This window comes from Meleagris gallopavo, chromosome 4 (genome assembly GCF_000146605.3).
Source record: "Meleagris gallopavo isolate NT-WF06-2002-E0010 breed Aviagen turkey brand Nicholas breeding stock chromosome 4, Turkey_5.1, whole genome shotgun sequence".
Classification (NCBI taxonomy): domain Eukaryota; kingdom Metazoa; phylum Chordata; class Aves; order Galliformes; family Phasianidae; genus Meleagris; species Meleagris gallopavo.
The window spans coordinates 16,352,585-16,371,993 of NC_015014.2; the positions used below are offsets into that span (position 1 = coordinate 16,352,585).

A 19,409-nucleotide genomic window follows, 5' to 3' on the forward strand; every position below is an offset into this window, starting at 1 on the left:
AGCCCCGCGCCACAAAGAGCCGCGTCCCGGCCCAGGTGGAAACCCTAACCCCCTCCCAGCGGCCTTCCCCGCGCAAATCCCGCCGGGAGCTCTCCTGTCCCATACGTTCGCCTAGCAGACGTGACGCCGTTGAGGCTCAGCGATGAGAAGCTACGAACAGGCACGAGCGGGGGTATCCCCAAGGGGGGAAGCGAGCGAAAAGCTTTACGGATGCTTTTTATTCGTAAACAAATATCCAAGGGGATAAGGTGCTCCCGCATTCCTGCACTGCAGCAGAACTCAAAAAGATGACTGAATTTCCCCAGGATGAGGATTATCCCATGTAACCGGACATGCTTAATGCAGAAATGTCCAAACTGAAATCCCACTGTTCTGTTGGACATTCTGTATAAAATCTACTTTCTGTGCTCATGTGAAGCTGTCACGAGCGACTCAAATGAGCCGCGGTTGGCCTTCACCTAGCACAAACAAGCAGACCATTGCTACCCAGAAGCTTTCAGAACAAATGCTTGAAAGCCTGTCTATACTCATAGAATCACAAAATCATTAGGGTTGGAACCCCTGAAGACCACATCCAATCCACCACCCGCACTGACCACATCCCTCAGTGCCACATCTCCATGGTTCTTGAACACTTCCAGGGATGGTGACTGCGCCACCTCCCCCTGCACAGCCTGTGCCACTGCATCAACACTTTCAGTGGAACTGTTTGTCAGAAACCATCTCTTCAAAATGAAAAAGAAAATATTGGTGCTTCTAAAGCCAAGTTGCCCCATAGCAGCATTTGAGAAAGCTGCAGCCTCAGTGTATGGCAAAGTCCTGAGTATGTAAATCATGGCCCTGAACTCCACCAGCTTGTCTCATAATGAAGGAAAAAAACTCTACGGAAGCAGAAATGCCTGAATCTAATACCTGTTATTACTAAGATCATTTCTGCACACACAACATACATGACAGCCTGTTCCAACCAGCATACTGTAACACTGGGCAGTGGCACACTGCACATGAGCCGATTTTTGGAAAGGCCAGAATCAGAAGAGCTGAGGTCCTATGAAGGCTAACTACATAATTATACATTAAAACTGTCAGTTGTAATTGTCAGTTAAGAAATGCCAACTGACACTATCTTTTCCGTGCTTCTGAACTGAGGCACTGACTGCAGTCACTTGATAACACACCATTCCTCACAGACTCTTTCCTCACGCAGTACTCAGAACGCATGCCGTCAGCTATTCCATGTTTTATTTCCCTTCATGACGTTCATTATGTGACCTCAGGCCTTATTTATTGTACACTATTCAAATCCTGAGAACAACAGTGTTGATCCTTGAGGGTTTATCTGCAGCACAACATACCAGAATTTGTTTTCTGCAGCGAAGGACCAACAGTATTCTGCACTTAGGCAGTGCTTCACACAGGCTAACTACAGGCACAATTCATGACTTGGCCTCTCTTTCTCACATTTAATACAGTACTCCCAAGTTCCAAGCCAGGCTCTTCCTTATTTCCCCCTGTCCTCCAGGCACTGGATGGGCACTGCTGAATAGCACAGCAAGTAGCCAAGTGCAGAACACAGCAACACAACACATACCAAGAACCAAACCTCACGCATTTTGTGATCATAACCACAGTCTTCCAATAAAGCTGTGTTAGCTCCTAGGTAGCTTCACTTTTCCAGTTAGCTAAAAAAAATACAAAAGACAGATCTGGAGGCCAGGGCAGATATTTTGTTCTGCAGTTTTTGAGAGCAAAGAACCAAGGCTTGGCAGAATTATAACAAAGCAGTAATAAGGTGTTAAAATGACATGTCTCATCAGCTACCTCCAATATGAAACAAGACTGAGTATCACAAACTGAATTTTCAAGTACTGTCTTGGTATGCTAAAGACATTTTTCATTGCTAACAACCCAGTTTGGATGTGCCATCATCAAAGCAATCATAGATATTCTCATGTATACTTTGTCTGATATATATGCATTCGCATATTTAAGTGTATATATATGTATCTGTTAAAAATCTGCTAAATATTTGCAACTCTAAAATTATTCTTACTAACACTACATCAGATAGGCTTTCTGCATCTGTGCAGTTTTGTAGCTGACAGCTACAAATATTTTATGAACTTGAGGTTAGGCCCTGAAGCAAAGAGACGATTAAGTCTAAAAGGTTTTGCACGGGGCCAGGTTCTGTAGAGTGAAGAGTGCAGCAGTATTTAAATAGCAGGAACAATATTTATGGGAGCTAGCACTCAGTATTGCAAGTTAGATGTGACATTACCTGATTCAAACGGCTCGGGGTCATGGTTTCTATGAAGTCTCAATTTTTCTCCCAGCAGAAGAACCTGCAACAAAACAATTTCAAAGGAAGTACTAATTGGAATAAGAACTCAGAGAAATGTTAAAGAAAAATATTCCCCACACAAAACTGAGAAATTAACTGGAGTTTTTTTTCTCTTATTCAACTCCAGCTTCCAAATATTAACATATTTTGAGACAAGCCCCTAATAAACTTGACTACAACATCCATGAATAAATCCATAGTCTAGTCAAATCATATACTCCTCACCAATAATGTGTGCAGATGTTGTTTAATACAGATTTTTGCAGCGATGTTTCCTAATACTTAGGAATAAAGTTTTTCTCACAAATTATAATTTATTGCCTTTCTGATTTACAGTGTTCTTTGCCAGTCTGTAATTTCATGACCTTCCTCAGTAGTGGCCAATTTGGAATGTATTAATTCTATTCTCTCTGAGATAGACACATCACTAAAAATTAGCCAGGGGTAAAACAAGCTGCACTGGGCCATGGAGGACGTCTTTCTTGAACATGAGTTATTGCAGGCTGGTTCAGAAAAAGGCACAAAGCCATTCAAAGAAGGTAGTTACAGATGCACTTCTTGGCCACCTAGTGCAAACTTAAGGTCAACATCCCTTACGCAATGCTTGGACTTACTCTTTTCAGCCTCACTGTTAAAAACAGAGTTTGTACTCCACGTCTAGATCCCAGCTGTGCTGAAATTCAGCTCTGCTGTCCAAGTCTCATTTCTCCTAAGGATCGAAACATTGGGAATAGGATTCTCATTGTCTGAGGCATGCCCTGATCTACGTGTAACCAATGGGCATGGTCCTTAGCCTGGCAGTGAAATAGGAGAGTGGTACTGTGCTGTTATGGAAGCAATGTGCCTGAGGATACATTTTTCCAACCTAAGCGCAACATCAAGCCGGCCAAGTTTTCAGTCTGCTAACAGACTGCTTAGTGAAAAGTAGAACTCAGTTTTAATTTTTCAAGTTAGAGATGCAGGAGGCCTACAGCACAACCTCTAAACCTAAGGCAATACAAATCAGTTTCTTAGCACAGGATACATCTGAAAAGGTCTGCGTCTCATTTTTAAAATTCGTTACTATTTGCATTTCAGTAATGCCTGAGGTCCTATTCATAGGCTGGAGTCCCATTGTAGCAGGCATTGTGAGCGCACACAATAAAAAGGCCATGCACAAAGACCTTTCAGTCTAGGGGCTGTAGTCATACTACTGCATGAAATACAAACCCCAAAAGCCCGGACACACAAGAACCAAATGTTATGTTCTTAACTGGGAACCCATCTCCTGCCACATGTTTCTGCAATTAGTTGTACAACTGTCGTCGTGCAGCAAGGTCACAGCTGCAGCATCTTTTCTGCTCTGCCAACAATTTGTCAGTGTCATTCAGATAACGAAGGTGCCATGAGCGGCTCCGGACCTTGCCACTACCATAGTACAGGAGTGCTTGACATTAATATCCAGAAGACTGCCTCCTCTCTGCCTCCTCAGTATGACAGCTCTCGTCATGCAGCCCATAGTTTCATACCCTTTTTTGCTGAGATGCCTAATTTACCATCCCAGTCACTTCTGTGTTTAGGTTTCCGAAACTGCACAAAAAACTTTTTTTGGATATTACACTTTTTATCTGTTTACCACAGAAATATAAGAAAAGGATTTCAGTCAGGGTGTCAGACAAGAATTACCAGACAGCCCTCGAAATAAAAGCACTTTATAAATGAAAATGGTTTCTCCTTCATGGTGCATTAAAATTGGGAATATTAAACCATGCGTCTACATTTAATTGTTTTAAAGACACTATTAATCTAACAGATCATTAAATGAAGAAACAGAGTAGACCTATTATTTCTAACAAAGCGGCATAAGATTTATGGTCAAACTTTAACCACAGTACATAGGAAACTGGAGAGAAAAATGTGAGACATGAAAATTACAGTTGTAAAATACGTTATGAAAAATAAAGTAGCACTAGAAATATAAGAGGCAGTGCTTGTGACAACTTTGTATAATAGATAAATTCCATAAAGCTGTTCTTATTTGAAGGTGGTTAATTTTGAAATGATGTGTGCCAAACAAAATTCAATTAAAACTACCTCAAATTCTCAAAAGAAATGAATAAACAAATGCCCATAAATCATTCTAAAAATAAGTTCCAGTAAGACCACACTTTCAATATTCTGTGGTACTGATACAGAAACCAGTGGTTCTTGTGTTGCAAGAGGTTCCTGGAAGTGCTGAGGCAGCGACCCTCACATGCAGCACAGACTCTGATAGGGCCAAAAGCCCATTAAATGCTTCTCCTTAAGCCCTCAGAAGAAAATACAGATGGAAAATAATGTATCGTCTTGTATAGTTGGTGCACTTAATATGTGGTTTGCACACGCTTTGCCTTAAAACCTGTGCATAAGGGATTTACTTAAATTATACCTGTGCACTGGAGGTACAGAAACTTGCGTGCTATCCATGCTTATTTTTATTACCATTTTTCTGGTTGTAGAAGTCCTGATTTACACTTTTATACCTACATTCCTTCTGGAATGTGGGGTGCTGTGCAATCTCATTGTACGTACAGATACATACACATGATACTAGTGCTCCTCTTTCTACTAGCAATCAATAAAGTATCTGTTCTTGGTGAAGAAGAAAGATACTCATATACTGCGCTGCCAGGTCACTGACTGTAGATTCTCATTTTCAGACACTTTTTACTTATCGTTTGCGCACAACAGCGCAATTTCTTCAATCAATGCTAAAGCACATGCTACATACATTTAATTTTGGCAGATTAGACAAGCTGTTGGTTCACAACAAAGGTACTGTAAAGCCTTCCAATAAAGGCCATGCCCTTCATCATGCCACTAGACTCACAAGCAATGCCCATAAAGCAATGAGATTAAACCACAATGTAGTATGAGCCAGAGCAACATCTTGCCCTACTGCATGTTCACCTCCCATTGGCTTCATCAACTTGACAGTCTTCCTTTGTAATTTATGAGTAAGTGCTTTGTTACATCCTTACAGAAAATTTTTGGGGAGAAGGATGGCTGCACGGAGAGGAAATGAATAATTCTGATTCTGATTCCTTTTCTAACACTGAGCACTTACAATTATCTCATCTTTCAGAAACATAATAAGAATCTACTACCTTGGTTTCTCACTCTAAAACCAGAAGTGACAAAAATAAAAAATGAAATGTAAGAATTAATAATATCCTGTTTGAAGATTGTTCCTAAAGCAAACCACTGAGAACGTCTGATTCAGCTCCAATTTGAAGCTGTCTTCTCCAAAGTGTTATGATGTTATCTTCTTACCTTACTGAACACTGCAAGTCGATTGTGTCTGCAGTTTTTGTTATTTCCATGTCCTTGATTCTATTACAAAAGTTCATTTTGAGTCCTAGGAATAAAAACAACAGCTTGAGGATGGTTGCCAGGAGTGTCTCCTTTTGTAAGCATTGTAACAATGACTGCAGTTGGAACCCAAGAGACACCACTGTTCCTATAAACTGCCAATGCCTCAAAGGGCATTTTAACTAGGACCATGTGAAGTTGCAAGTTATCTCCCACCCTCCAACCATCAGCTTTACGTCATAGTGTGTTAGCACTTCTAAAGAAAAGAGGCAAGTAGTTTATGCTGCTATCTTTGTATTGAATACATTTTGCATTTTAGTTGTTCATTCCCAAATTAAAAGAAAAATTAGAATAATTTAAGCTCTGAGTCAGTTTTAACTCTCTTCTACTAACTGTCCCCGTGGTAGGATGAACAACTATAATTCAAGGCAGAAAGTAACCTTTGTGGAGATGCAACATGCAAAGGACTCATCTGGAGTGAATGCAGTACTGCATGCAGTTCTGGGAGAGCTGCTGGAACTTGGAAGGGTAGCACATTTTCAGATATCTGTCCACTTGCTGCATGGTGGCAGTGTTGTGTCACTGACACCTGGACTGGTATGAAAGTCTTCAACTGCACACTCAGGACAAAGTCAGCTTTCTCATCACATGCTTTAGATGCTTAAGGTTACTTTCCATTAAAGGACCACCCACTTCTTTCCCATCTTCAATAGGCATGAGCCATGTTACTGCAGATGCATATACCATCCATCTCAACAAGGTCATACAGAAATTACTCTCATCTGTGAAACATATTGAAACTTCAATTCTTCAGAAGGAGTAACTGAAATAATAAGGAATTAAAATTTCCTTCAGTCCAGTATGACATCTAAAGCACTCGCCTATGCCATCACGCATATTCAAGTCAATATACATGAGTAAAAAGCTGAACTGGGATTATGTGATAAAGAGTATGCAAAATAAAAGAGCTGTCACTGTGGATACTATGGCAGAAGTGGAATGGACATTGTTATTCTGGACAATCCCAGTTCTAGATGGAAGCAGGTAAGTTTTCTGGTGCAAATAAGTGTGATAGAACCACAGGACAAAATACTTGCAATAAATCTAATGGATACTGACCTATTCAATAGGTTTCACACACAAGAACAAAGCACGGATCAAAATTGCGTCAAAAGCAAAAATGAGAAGGAAATTCTCAGTTGTTAGCACATCTGGTCACTCCTAGCAGACATATTTAGGCATAAATTAGAAGCAGTACATAAGAGTAAGTACTTAAGTAAATACTGTCAGCATAGGAGAAACTTCTGTATTACTATAGGAAGATGCATCCAAGAAGTGTAGATGTTAGTGTTATTTCAAGATAAATACATATTGCATAGATACACCTACGTAGTTCACTTCCTTGTTAACTCTTTTAACGGTCAGAAGACACTAAGCTCCATTTTTAATTGAACGTGTGACTAAATTGGAAATAAATAATTTTTAATTAGAAAGCTTCACATGCAAGTATAATACTACTAATATTTCCTAGATGTTACTAAAGAGTGTGCTAAAATTAATGAAGTTTATTTATCTTGGACCTTGGAGAGCTTTGTTTTTTTAATATGAGTTGGGGACAATTCTTTTTAAAGCTTATTTTTCTGGAATTATCATAATTGAGATATTGAATGAGTGTTCACAAGTACTGCTTAGCTGTCCTTTTGTACTAGTGGCAGGCCTTAAGCCAGAAATACTGCCCAAACTGCTGGCTGATTTCTTTACATTTTTCTTCCCCTTGTAATAGGATAAGAAAATGCTGCTTTGCATATGGAGTTTTCCATCCATGCTGCTTCTGTGCCAGTTTACACATTGGACTATGCATGTTATGTAGATTGGATGGGGAAGACACAGTCTTACTCTTACACTGCCTTAGATACATATTTTATCTAAATAGACAGATTATACACGAAATCACTGAATTCTAGTACATATTCTGAAATACACATTGACCCCAGTGCACATGGTAGGCTAGCACAGGCAGGATTTTCAAAGACTTTGAAAGAGGTTTGACGTAAGGCTCATTTAAGTGCCATACTCAGTTACTATTCAGGCCATCAGGACAGAGACACCCAGCTTCCTTATGCCTTCCTGAAAATACTAGCCATGAGCTTCCATTTCTTACACTGTGTAAACAGATCATTCAAATCCACCTCAGTCTCTCTGAACTTTGCTCCTCCACTTTATGAGGATCCATCTGTTTTAGGATATCATCTAAATCACAACAGAAAATTCCAAACACTGTTTAAAAACCAGAAGCTTAAATGAAAATGAGCACTGATCTTCTGACCTTACCTAGGGTCATTTTACCACGTCAAGGCTGGGGTTATTTCCAGGGCAGCATACGAGAGCTTTCACTACAGCTGCTTGAATAGTACTTTGCCTGTGGATTAATGATGAGTTAGGCTTCTCATTCTCACCAGCCTTTATGATTCAGGAGAACACACAGAGGATTTCTTCTGAAACAGATGAATTAAAAAGACAAAAGTAAGCTAACCTCCTGACCTGTAAAATAACCTTTGTAGAGAAATCTATTCAACATAGTTGCTCGCTGTTTCAGGGAAAAGGAAGAGAAACGGTTTGCAAGAGGAAGAATTAACTTGTATACTGTTTGAGAGGGGAAATGACCACAGCAACCTATTTATCATGAATTTACATGGAGTAGAGGAGAGAGTATATGCAATAAAGATCTAGCTGTGACTGAGTGCTGTAAGCAAGGACTTAACACATTTAAAGTAAAAGACTTACGCTGTTCTTACTGGTATTTAAACTAGTGAAACACTCAAGTGAAATAGAGAAGCAGCTTTTTTTTAGAAGATAAACCCTTCATCAGGTGTTCTGTTTTCAAGTATTTGAAATTGTAACTACTTATTTTCTTCACGTTTTATTCATATGTTTATTCACTTAAGGATTTCCACAATTACAGCACATTACAAGCTCAAGGGAAACTCTCTTTCTGGTTTCCTAAGGAATACAGAGCTTCATGCTAAACTTAATTTTCTGAACCTCAAGACTCTTCCAAGAGGCATCATGACAAAGCAACACAAAATCCTATTCACTGATGGTGATGCAATTCAACACACAGACACAAAAAACAACATAAGAATGGTCAAACACATCAGACCAAAAATCCACCTGGCCCAGTATTTTGCCTCTGGGAGTAGCCAATAGCCAAGGAAGACTGAAAAAAATGGAGCAAGACTATATTGAGAATGCTTTTTCAACTGCAAGGCTGAAGAACAGCAGTGGAGAAAAGCGAGTAGTGGTTCTCAAGCAGCCTCAAAAGTCCACTTGAAAAATACCCATGCTTTGGTGGAAGCACAGTGCTCAGTCAGAGGCAAGTCAGTAGCTCATGTGCAAAGCATATTCCCTAGCTTAGAATATTTCTGCTCAATTTCTAGGCAACTTTTAACAGAAGTTTCAATTGCATGTGCCAAAAAAGAAGGAGCGAGAGAGAGAGAGAGAGGGAGGCCTCTAGCAGATGAGACTGTATACAAACACATATGCTCAGCTTCAAGTATGTAAATCCCAGTGAACTTAAATTAGACTACATTGTAGGCTTGCATTCGAATGTGTGACAGTTTGCCATCACCTTAGCATTCTCCAGAGCTGTGCTACTGCACAAAGTCTACAACATCAGCGTTTAATTTCTCTCACGTTTTCCAGGAAATCCTCAGGACAGCATGGAATAGCTGAATATTGTTATCTGCAGTGAAAAATAAAACACTATATAGTGTGTTGTTTTAGATTGTTCCGAGTTGATTTCACGCTGTCTATGTGCAACAAATTACAGGATAGTATGTGAAAATTCAGGTCAGGTTAGTAGTGTAGTTATACATAGGTATACACATATACACATGAGAATACATGGAAAAAATATGTATTAACATAGACTCTCCTGATTAGTTATTGTTTATTTCCTGACCATTAGTCAAGACTATCAGTGTTTATGGCATAGCACATAGTGGACATGCATATATGCATACAATATTTTCACAAGGAGAATAGGTAAAATAATTCTTAAAAGCTAAGGTTTGAATTTCAAGGGTGAAAAGTTCACCTCTAATAAAACTCTTAGGCTGCAACAAGACAGTGAACAATATTCATACCAGGTAGAAATTCAGCTTACGTTGATACAGAGGGAGAAAGTCATTCTTCTTTCTTGTAACTCTTCCATCATCAAATCCAGATATCACAGAACAAGCACTCTGCCTTTAGTCAAGTTATGCCATTACATTCTGAGGCATCCTTCTCAAATCATCTGTGTGTTGTACACGGGCTTATGCAAGCTTGGTTTCATCCTCTTTCTGGATTTTTAAAGTGTGGCACACTCCTTTCCTTACAATAACTACATGGAAAAGGATAAAAAATTACTTACTCAATTCATTTGTTTTTGCACATGTTTATTCAGTTCAGAATACTTGCTTTTATTAGCCTCTGGTTACAGGAAATGTTGTATAGCACTCTGTGTCTCAGCAATATACAACACAATCAAAAATGGCTAAACATCTGAAGACCAAGAAAGCTTTCAGGACTACTGATGGCCAGTAGAATTTCTAATAGGATATAATTCTATTAAGATCAGCATAACTAAGGGATATCAATCTCTCCTCTTTCCATCTTTTTTTTTCCCAAACAGCACTCAGACAGCAGGAATTGATTACAAAGTCTGGGAGACTTACTGTACAGAGGAATACCAGGAGATGAAAGCTAACACCTGTTGCTAAAACACAAAAACCTTGCTGGATTTGCCATAAAATTCCATTCAGCTCTCAAGCATTTCACAAATGAAATCACAGTACTTTTTGCAACTTCTAAACAGCGCACAACTTTCACCTGATGCCAAAGGCCTGTACATTAGGCTTACTACTTATTAGACTTTATCTGCATTTCTTCCTTGCAGTTCCATTTCATTGCAGCCTAAGTTCAAACAGCTAGTACAATGACTAGAAACAAGAGATCTCACTTCTAAATGTAGCTCTAATCTCAGAAGCTGTCTTCTAATATTATTTCTCTACTCTGATGAGGGAGTCTGAGAGAAGTAGGAGAAAAGAATGGGAAGAAAGGCAATTGCCCAAGCACTGGAACTAATCAAGTCTGATTTCCTGCAGGTTCGCATCACATGCTTGCTTGTGAGTACTGACTGCAGCTTTTCCTTTCACTGGAAATGTAGAAAGGCTCTATCTTAAGGCAGATCTCTCATTGCAATAACATGTGAACTCACACAGCAGTTTTTCCTTTATGCTGTGTCATACATTGAAACTTCATTCCCTCTGAGACCTGTATGGATTTATCAGATTCAATTGAGTTCAGCCACTGAATTAAAAAATTGTGGAGGAATATGAATAAGTGTGAGCTCAAAAGGAGCTGAAACTTTTTGCAGTTTTTCCTAGACTTAAGTAATAATGAAGCAAGAATGATACAATCGCACTGCTACAATTAACCACTTACTTGGATATTCCTTGCCATAGTTTCCCACATTAAGCTGAAATCCTAATCTACGTTCTTCGGTTTCCCTTCAGCTTCACGTTCAGTGAAGTAGGTTTTTGACTTCAGAACCACTTACAGGAGGTGGTTCAGAACTCCTCCTGTAGCGTAGCATTCAGCCTTGTATGGATAAGCTCATTGCCTAAGAAATTAAAGACATTATAATATCTAAATAATGAGAATTTGAATGTTTGGATTCTTATTAGCAGAGAATTTCGCCTTGAAGAAAAATGTGGATTTAAAATCTCAAAGGAAAAAATAGGGCTTAGCCCTTTCAATATATTGCATATAAAATGGCTTAGGAAAGTTCTCGCGTAATGCTTCTTTTAGAGGGCCATGTAGCTTGCAGCATGTTCAATGATCCTTTTTCTTTTCTATTATTTTCTGTTTGTTACTTGTTGCTTTGTTGGAAGAGACACTTGCTATCACTGTTGTTTCATAGGTTTCATTCTACCCTCAACTTCTAGAACTTTGAATTCAGCACAGGAGAAAGAGGGAATTCAATGTACTAGGCAAAGTAAAAGTGCCAGCTCACAGCTGACAGATTCTACATTCAAAACAGAACAAATGCTGCTGCAGCGAGTTACAAAGTGCCAAATGTCTCTCTGAAGTTTACTTTGTTTAGGGAATAGTTTTCCTTTTTGTTCCATTCCCATTCATTCAAACAGAAATAAAACTCAAAGATGGGATGGGGTTGGGGGGAGAAGCTTGCAAAACAGATACAGATTTGAGGACTTCACAATCTCAAGCACAAAACCTAAAAGAAAAGATTAGAAAGTATGTTCAGTGTTCCCTCAACTGTTTCTCAACTGCTAGCTGTGGAACATGTTCCTTAAATTTAACAGCATCAGAAAATAGGATATTCCTTTTCATGTATTACTTATACAAACCACTGAGTAGCAAATATCTGGCAAATACCTGATCCCTTCATTCTTGTTCTTGCAAAGTAATAGTGTCATAACAAACCTGGATAACTAGACAGACCAGCTCCAAGTGCTGTAGCGGGTTTGAGATTACCATTCTGGGTATTTGAAAGAAACAAGAAGTAATGGAGTAAGGAGAGAAGGGGTTACAGAGCCCTTCCTTCCTTCTCCAAGTACATACAGAAGGAAGCAAAAGAGAAATATTTCAATCCTCTGCTTGGTACTAGTGAGGTTGACCTTTGTGAGTGAGGGAGACCTTTGCTCAGCCAGGAAAAGCAAGAGGAGTCACCACTTCTTAGTGAAAGAGCTCTGCTACTGATGCATCCTTTTCATTCTGCACCAGAACAGAGGCCTTAACTGGAAATAAAAAGGGAGCAGTTGCTGTAACATTTCCATTATATATACCAAACAGCAAATAACAGACCTATCAGTCATTTCAGTACTGGCAAGTTTCATAGGACATGGAGTTTCTAACTATCTTAAATACATGCATAGACTTCAAATTTTCCTAAATAAAAATCAGAACACTTCCTGAACTTCACTGTTACAGGTTACAGCTTGAATGTTTAAAATCTGTGAGCGCAAAGCTTAAAAAGCAAGCACACATTTCTAAAATATGACTAGTATTTTTGGTCATTCTCACTTCGCTTCACTTCATCCAACACTTCTCCTTTCTTCTTCCCTCTTCTGCAACAATATACAAGTTCTGAAGAAACAGACATCAAATTACACGTCTCCTGAAAGTGAATCCCAATGCCTACAAACACTTACATCTTTTGGAAAGGAAATAATTTCAGTTCCGTTTTTATTTACAGTTATCCCTGAGAGTACACAATCTTTGACTGAAAACAGGAAGATGCCTCCTCCATTGCACTGAAATGAATGCAGTGCAGCATCCAAGGCAGCTTCAGTTAAAAACCCAGCTGTTGCAACTTAAAGACTAGATAAATTAGTCTGAGCTGAGGTTCAGACTGTGGTATCGAGATTACTCACAGCATCACAGTTATCCAGCTTAAAACTAGCTCAGGAATCTTTGCAATACCTTGCAGTCAACTCTCTGACCACAGCATAGGCAATCCCTTCTAGACATACAAAGAATTTCTTATTACAGTGGTTTAGGGAAATAGACTACTAACCAGCCCCTTATGTTTTACAGATTGCTACAATGTGCAAAAGTCATGCAAAAATGACTTTTGGTGGTGATCCACGTGGGCTGGCATACCTCAAGTTTTATTTGAATCTCGGGTTCTACTGAACCTAACACCTGAAAAACAATATAATAAAAACTGCAGGATTTTATCTATTTTTCTTTACACTTGTGCAAAGCTACCTATTTCATGTGATTTAAACAGCAAAACCACTCATCAGCCCAGGTCATTCAAAAGGTCTTTAAGAATCGTACCACGTTTATGAAATAGCTTTACTAAGTTGAGGCCATAATGAAATCTGAACGAAGTACATATGGTTTTGTGGTTTAATTGTGAATATTTTGTGTAGTTCTAGTTACTACCAACTAATGGTGCAGGATAACATTTCATTTTACATAAGCCAGATTCTGTAGAGATAGGAAGAGACAAATGTTCAAAGAACAACTCTTAAAAGCAGACAAGATTGCAACTGTAACACAGACTCCTCAGCCAATCTTTGTATCAAATTGAATCAGGGAATGTCTGCCTGGTATAAAAATATAACTAGTGTAAAAAAAAGTGTACATTCAAGCTTGGCACACGTCTACACAAAACATACTACTTGCTCAGTTGATCACTGAAAATACAAGTAGCAAACATTTCCATGGTTATCTCATGTAGTGTCTCTTGAATAGACTGCCCAAAGATAAGTCTTCAGGATTGGCTGAAAATCAGATAACAAAATTTTGGGTTGCAAATACATAATGAGTAGAGAACCAGCAGAAAAATTTGTGCACAACTGCTTACCTGAATAAAGGAAGACCACTAGGAAAAACTTCTCACATCTTTTGAATCCTAGTAGTAAATTTCAGTGGGATTGACCTTCTTAGCAAAAATAATGGCAAAATGTCCTTCCCCAAACTTTTTCCTGTTCCTGCATAAATTAAGCATTCCCACAAGTAGCAGCTTTGCATTCTTTGCAATACTGAGACAGAAGTAACCTGCAGTTTAATGGATCTGGAAATGAAGAAAGTCCTTGTACAGTTCTCAAGGAATACATTTCTTTTCTCTCTGGATTTATTTCAGTAGGTTTTTACAAAATTGTTGGTACCTGCCTTGAGCTGAGAGAAAGCACCCATCCTTAAGATGATGAGAAAAGAAAGTAGCGAGCTCTGTATAAATGATAAGCCATAAACCAATTACCTAATTTCAACCAAAAGCAGTTCCCTACTTAACAGGCTCCTTTAAGTTTAACATAATATGGCCATCAGAAGAATCACAGAATGGTTGAAGTAGGACCTCTGGAGTCATCTGGTGCACTTCCCCTGCTCAAGCAGGGGCACCAGAGCAAGTTGCCTCAGACCACATCCAGGCGGTTTTTGAACATCTCCAAGGAGGGAGACTGCAAAAGCTGGTCAACCTGTGCCAGTGCTCTGTCATCTGCACAGTGAAAAAGTGTTTCCTGATGTTCAGATAGACCCCCTTATGTTCCAGTTTGTGACCATTGCCTCTAGAGGATCACCGGTCACCACAGAAAAGAGTTTGTTTCCATCTTCCTTGCAGCATCTTTCAGGTATTTATATACACTGATAAGACATCTCTCCGCCAACCATTCTCTTTATAAAACGCAGTCTCTTATTTACCAACTCCGTATCTTTACATTTTGGCTGTTTTGCTAAGGATGCAGCAATACAAGATGTTTAATGAGATACTCCCTGGAGTTAGCTCTATAAAAACAACTGAAATGCAACTTTTGAACAACCTGACTCAGCCAGCATATATTTTATCTCCAAAAGGAGCTGATGTCTTCTCTTGATGTTTTAGTTCTTTCGTTCCACATGGCTCCCACAGTCAGAAGCTCTAACTCTACCTTGCAAACTCTGGTAAAGCGTGTGGGAATGATTTAAAAGTTACCTTTCTCGGTCTCCTTTGCTAGAAGTGAGCTGTCTCTCACTGATAAGGGGCAGAGTGGAAAGCAGTAAACTGTAAACTCTTAAAATCACCCCATCAGGAGCTGCTAGAGGTCAGGAATCACGGCTCTGCTACTACTAAAGCCCTTCACTATGAACTGATTTAGTGGTAGCTCTGTTTTGCCTACCGAGTCACCGTTCTATATTTAACTCGACTATAAAACACTTTGAGATATCTCAACTATGATAGGCTCCATGCAAAATTAAATTCTACCTTAAATCTTCCTGGAAAAGCACCTCTCTCTCCAGTTCTTGGAGTACTGATTTTCCTCTCACTGCTCAAATTGTCCCATAGGCAAATATATTTTAATGGTTCAGAAGAGAGCCCTGCGGTTCCTTCCCTTGCACCGAGGATTTGACTGTACTGCTTACTTTGACATGTTTGGTCTCCACCTGCATACTTACGCTGTTCAGCTGCAGCAAATTACTCGGCCGCCAGTCAAAACCCCAAAGAAATGAAGTTATGGTTTGGCATCCAGATAAGTGGTGAACATTAAAAAAACTGTGACAGTGTGCAGAAACAGTATCCTTTCAACCAGCTATAGTAAAAAAGAAACCAGCATTGAAAATATCCTGAAATATTCTGGACTGACAATCACATCTGTCCAATAAAATATTTGTCTTTTTGCCCAAAATAGCCTCTAAAATAGCTAAAGAATAAGAGCTGCTTTTATACCTAGTTGATGGAAACCAAACTGAATCTACTTGATGAGACCAGTTCAGGGACAACAGCGGACAACAGGAGGCCGTTAATTGCCTGGACTTCAACTTAATTGCTTGATTGCTTGTATGATTCTCATTTCTATTTGTGCTGTAACATCGTTAACAGTCCTTCTCCTGTCCCTGCCCAGCATCCTTGCTTTTTTTTTTTTAATAGAATCACAGAATCACCAAGGCTGGAAAAGATCTCTAGGATCATCCAGCCCAACCATCCAGCTATCACCAATATTTCCCATTAAATCATATCCCTCAGTGCAACATCTAAATGTTTCTTGCTTATCTAAGCTTTCACTGATGTTACCCATCTGCACTTCTGTTTGCATCCAGCTGGCACTTCATAATGGCAACTGCCAACCCTGAATGAGTCAGCAACTCACCGGTTTGTTACATACTGCTCTTTTTCAGATTACTTTTCCAAATATAAATGTTGTTATTTAGACTAATTCCACTATATATTTACCAAAGCATGCAGAGTTTTCATACAATTATATAGAAAGACTAAAACTGTTAGTATAAACTGGGATAGGTCCTTAGAAAACAGTGAGTTACTACTGGGTGAGTATCTGACTTTCTCAAGGACTGAATACATTAAAGGTATAATAGATCTTCAACATCCTAGAAAACAGCTTAGTAAAGCACGTTATTAGAAGAAACAAAAAGAGAAGAGGCATTGAGTGAAAGGGAGTATGATAGAAAATAACACTTTTCAGGCCTTTAAAAAAGCAAATACATGGAAAACCTTCTGCTGATTGGTACAACTGCTTATTAAGACAACTTGGCTTTCTTGGCCTAAGATGAGCAAAGTTTCACATCTTATTTAAAAAACAAAAAAAAAAACAAAAAAAACACACTTTTTAAAGTGAGAAGCTTTTTCTCGCCAGTTAGAAGACAGCCCATTTTCTGAAACTATAATAGCAGATTCTGGCCTTCCCTATTCAGGAAGATTCACATTGCCTACCATCTGCCACTAGTAGAAAATGTCCTCTATTTTTAATTAAAAAAAAAATAATGAATACCCAGTCTAGGAATATACTTTACAACAAGGTCAATATTAAAATCTAGGACAGTATATTCCAATACCTCCTAGTGACCGGAAAACTTCAAAACATATGTTCTAAAACCTCTGAGCTTCAGCATTTGTTTTAGTTAATGAATTTTGCCTTCCACATCTTGTAACTTACTTTTGCTTGCAGTTTTGAATTAGAGAGGTCTCTGTCTCACATTAAGGGTGGGTGTTACTGCATTCCTATTAATCTCTTTCCATACATCACTGCCAATGTTATTTCTTTATTTCTTCTCATGGCCCTCTTTTTCACTGTATTTAACATTCATGTTGGCTCTTGCATAGGTATTAAACGTGGACAAAATGCCCACACAATTTATTTTTTTTATTTTTATTATCTGTTTTTAATCTGAGCTATTAGGATAGACTCACATCACACAGAATCCTGATGCTAGCTAGCAAAGGTCACTGAGACACCTGGAACTCCTACATAGCTCCTGCACAAATAAAGCACACTACAGTTCTGTTACTATCGAGTATATTTTAAAGTTCTTCATCTTCACAACCATCAACAGGTGTTAGGGGAAATCAACATACGGGCTACTGTAATCTCTTGAAAATTGATCAAATGGAAGCTAAATACTTGAAAAGCCCATTTTATGCCTAATTTACTACAGAAACAAGACTTATTTTATTACTGTGTATATACATATACGCTTTCTTAATAAATTTTTATCACACTACAATTTTAACAAAATATGGAAGATGCATAGTTGTCTCCAAGACAACTAGTTTTAGCAAATTTTGTATCGTGGGCAGTAAGGTAAAGTAGAAAGACTAAATGTCCTATTTGGAAAGCTTTAACATCAGTCTCATGGGGCATACTGGAAAAGCTTCACTTCAAACATCTTCTTAGCCTTGAAAATCAGTCATCAGTGAGACAAAATCTGTTAGAGAACTATACTTGTGATTCTTGCAGAACTGCTTATTTAATGATATATTCACAGACAGGACAAACTGTGACTTAAGCTTTCAGTGGCGATGATTCATCTTCATCCACTTGGTTGCATGTCACTGACATAAAGAGTGCTTCAAGATAATCAATATGATGAATTTTTACTGTATTCCTACTTCTTACATAAACATAAATCTCCCTTTTTCATTCTTAGTTATAAGCTGTTTTCAGAACAAAAGAACAACTTACTTTAAGGAAAAGAAAATGCAAAACTAAAAATGGTATTCTTGCTTAATGTAAATTCAGATACAGATTTTAGAAACCTCTGACTGTATTCACTGCTAATTTTGAGCACATTTAAGTATTATGTATTACATCCCTTACTCCCTGTATGCCTTGATTATAAAGCGTAGTTTACAATAGGAAGTCAGAAAACTTAACTAGTTTTCTAAATAAAAATTTATTAATCTTTCTTGCAAGAATTAGAATAATCAGTCTGCTTTTTCTTCAGAATTGTTAAAAAAAAGTGTTTAATTTCTGTTTGCCTTAAAAAAAAAAACCACAACCAAAAACTAACACTTGAATTTTAGTTGCTGCAGGAAGGGACTTTATTTCACTGAATTTCTGTGATATCTGTAAAATGGAGATGTAGGAGACCAGAAGAAGAGAATGGAATACAAAAGTAACACTTAACATATTTTGGATTGTGCTGGGCTTTCCTGAACGTCCTGACTGAAGAATATAATCAATAATCAGAGTTCTCCGCTGCTGTTAAAAAGGAACAGTTAATTCCTCCCTACTACGTAGCTACTGCATGAGGGAGTAGTATTATATTCCAGACTAAATCCAGTGTAAAGCTGGAACCATCTCCCACAGTCACATTTGCTCAGGAATGAGCTGGAAAAGAGGTGTCTGCTGCCTAGTGAACTATCTGTCTGCTTTTCTCCTGAACAGCTGTGCTTCGTCTATATAGCTGAATAATAGATAACAGAAGTCACTGTCCACTTACTGTAGCTCATCACTGCTAGGGGAGAAGGCTGGTAAATAGGAACAATACTATACTAATCTACCTCTCACACATTATATGTGATGCACAGAACACTGTTGATGAATTTGCATTCCCTCACATTTTTTCTGTGAAAAGAAGAAAAATAGAGGAGAAGGCAATCTCCTTTACTGTCATTTGATAAGGTTCTCTCACAATACTCATAGCAGTTGCAGTGAAGCCAAATCAAGTATGGGAGTCAAATGCTCAAAGGAGATAAACTTTCACTTTATTACTGATGTTCAGCCCCCGTGTTTGTCCCTGAAAGATGACAGAGCTTTTTTAGCAAAGTGAAAATACAGCTAAGCTCCTTTAAAAAACAACACAAGCAGGAAAAAAAGGGGTTCAGGAGCAGGTCTGGTGAAGCCTTTCTAATTGAAAGCTGCTACAAAGATTTCTGTTCTTTTTCACTCTAATCTGTAGTCTTGGTTTGAGTTACTTCTCATTCAGATAGCACAGCCAAGCCACATTC

General features: G+C 38.5%; 1 long non-coding RNA gene across 1 annotated transcript; it reads right to left on the reverse strand.

The window, feature by feature from the left end:
- Positions 1 to 31: 31 nt before the first annotated feature.
- On the reverse strand, positions 32 to 11,367 carry LOC104910583. The gene is made up of 6 exons (XR_793208.2): positions 11,159 to 11,367; positions 9,837 to 10,055; positions 9,300 to 9,413; positions 8,003 to 8,166; positions 5,633 to 5,717; positions 32 to 2,342 (listed from the first exon to the last, which is right to left on the reverse strand). It is a non-coding gene; the product is annotated as an uncharacterized LOC104910583 (long non-coding RNA).
- Positions 11,368 to 19,409: the final 8,042 nt, after the last annotated feature.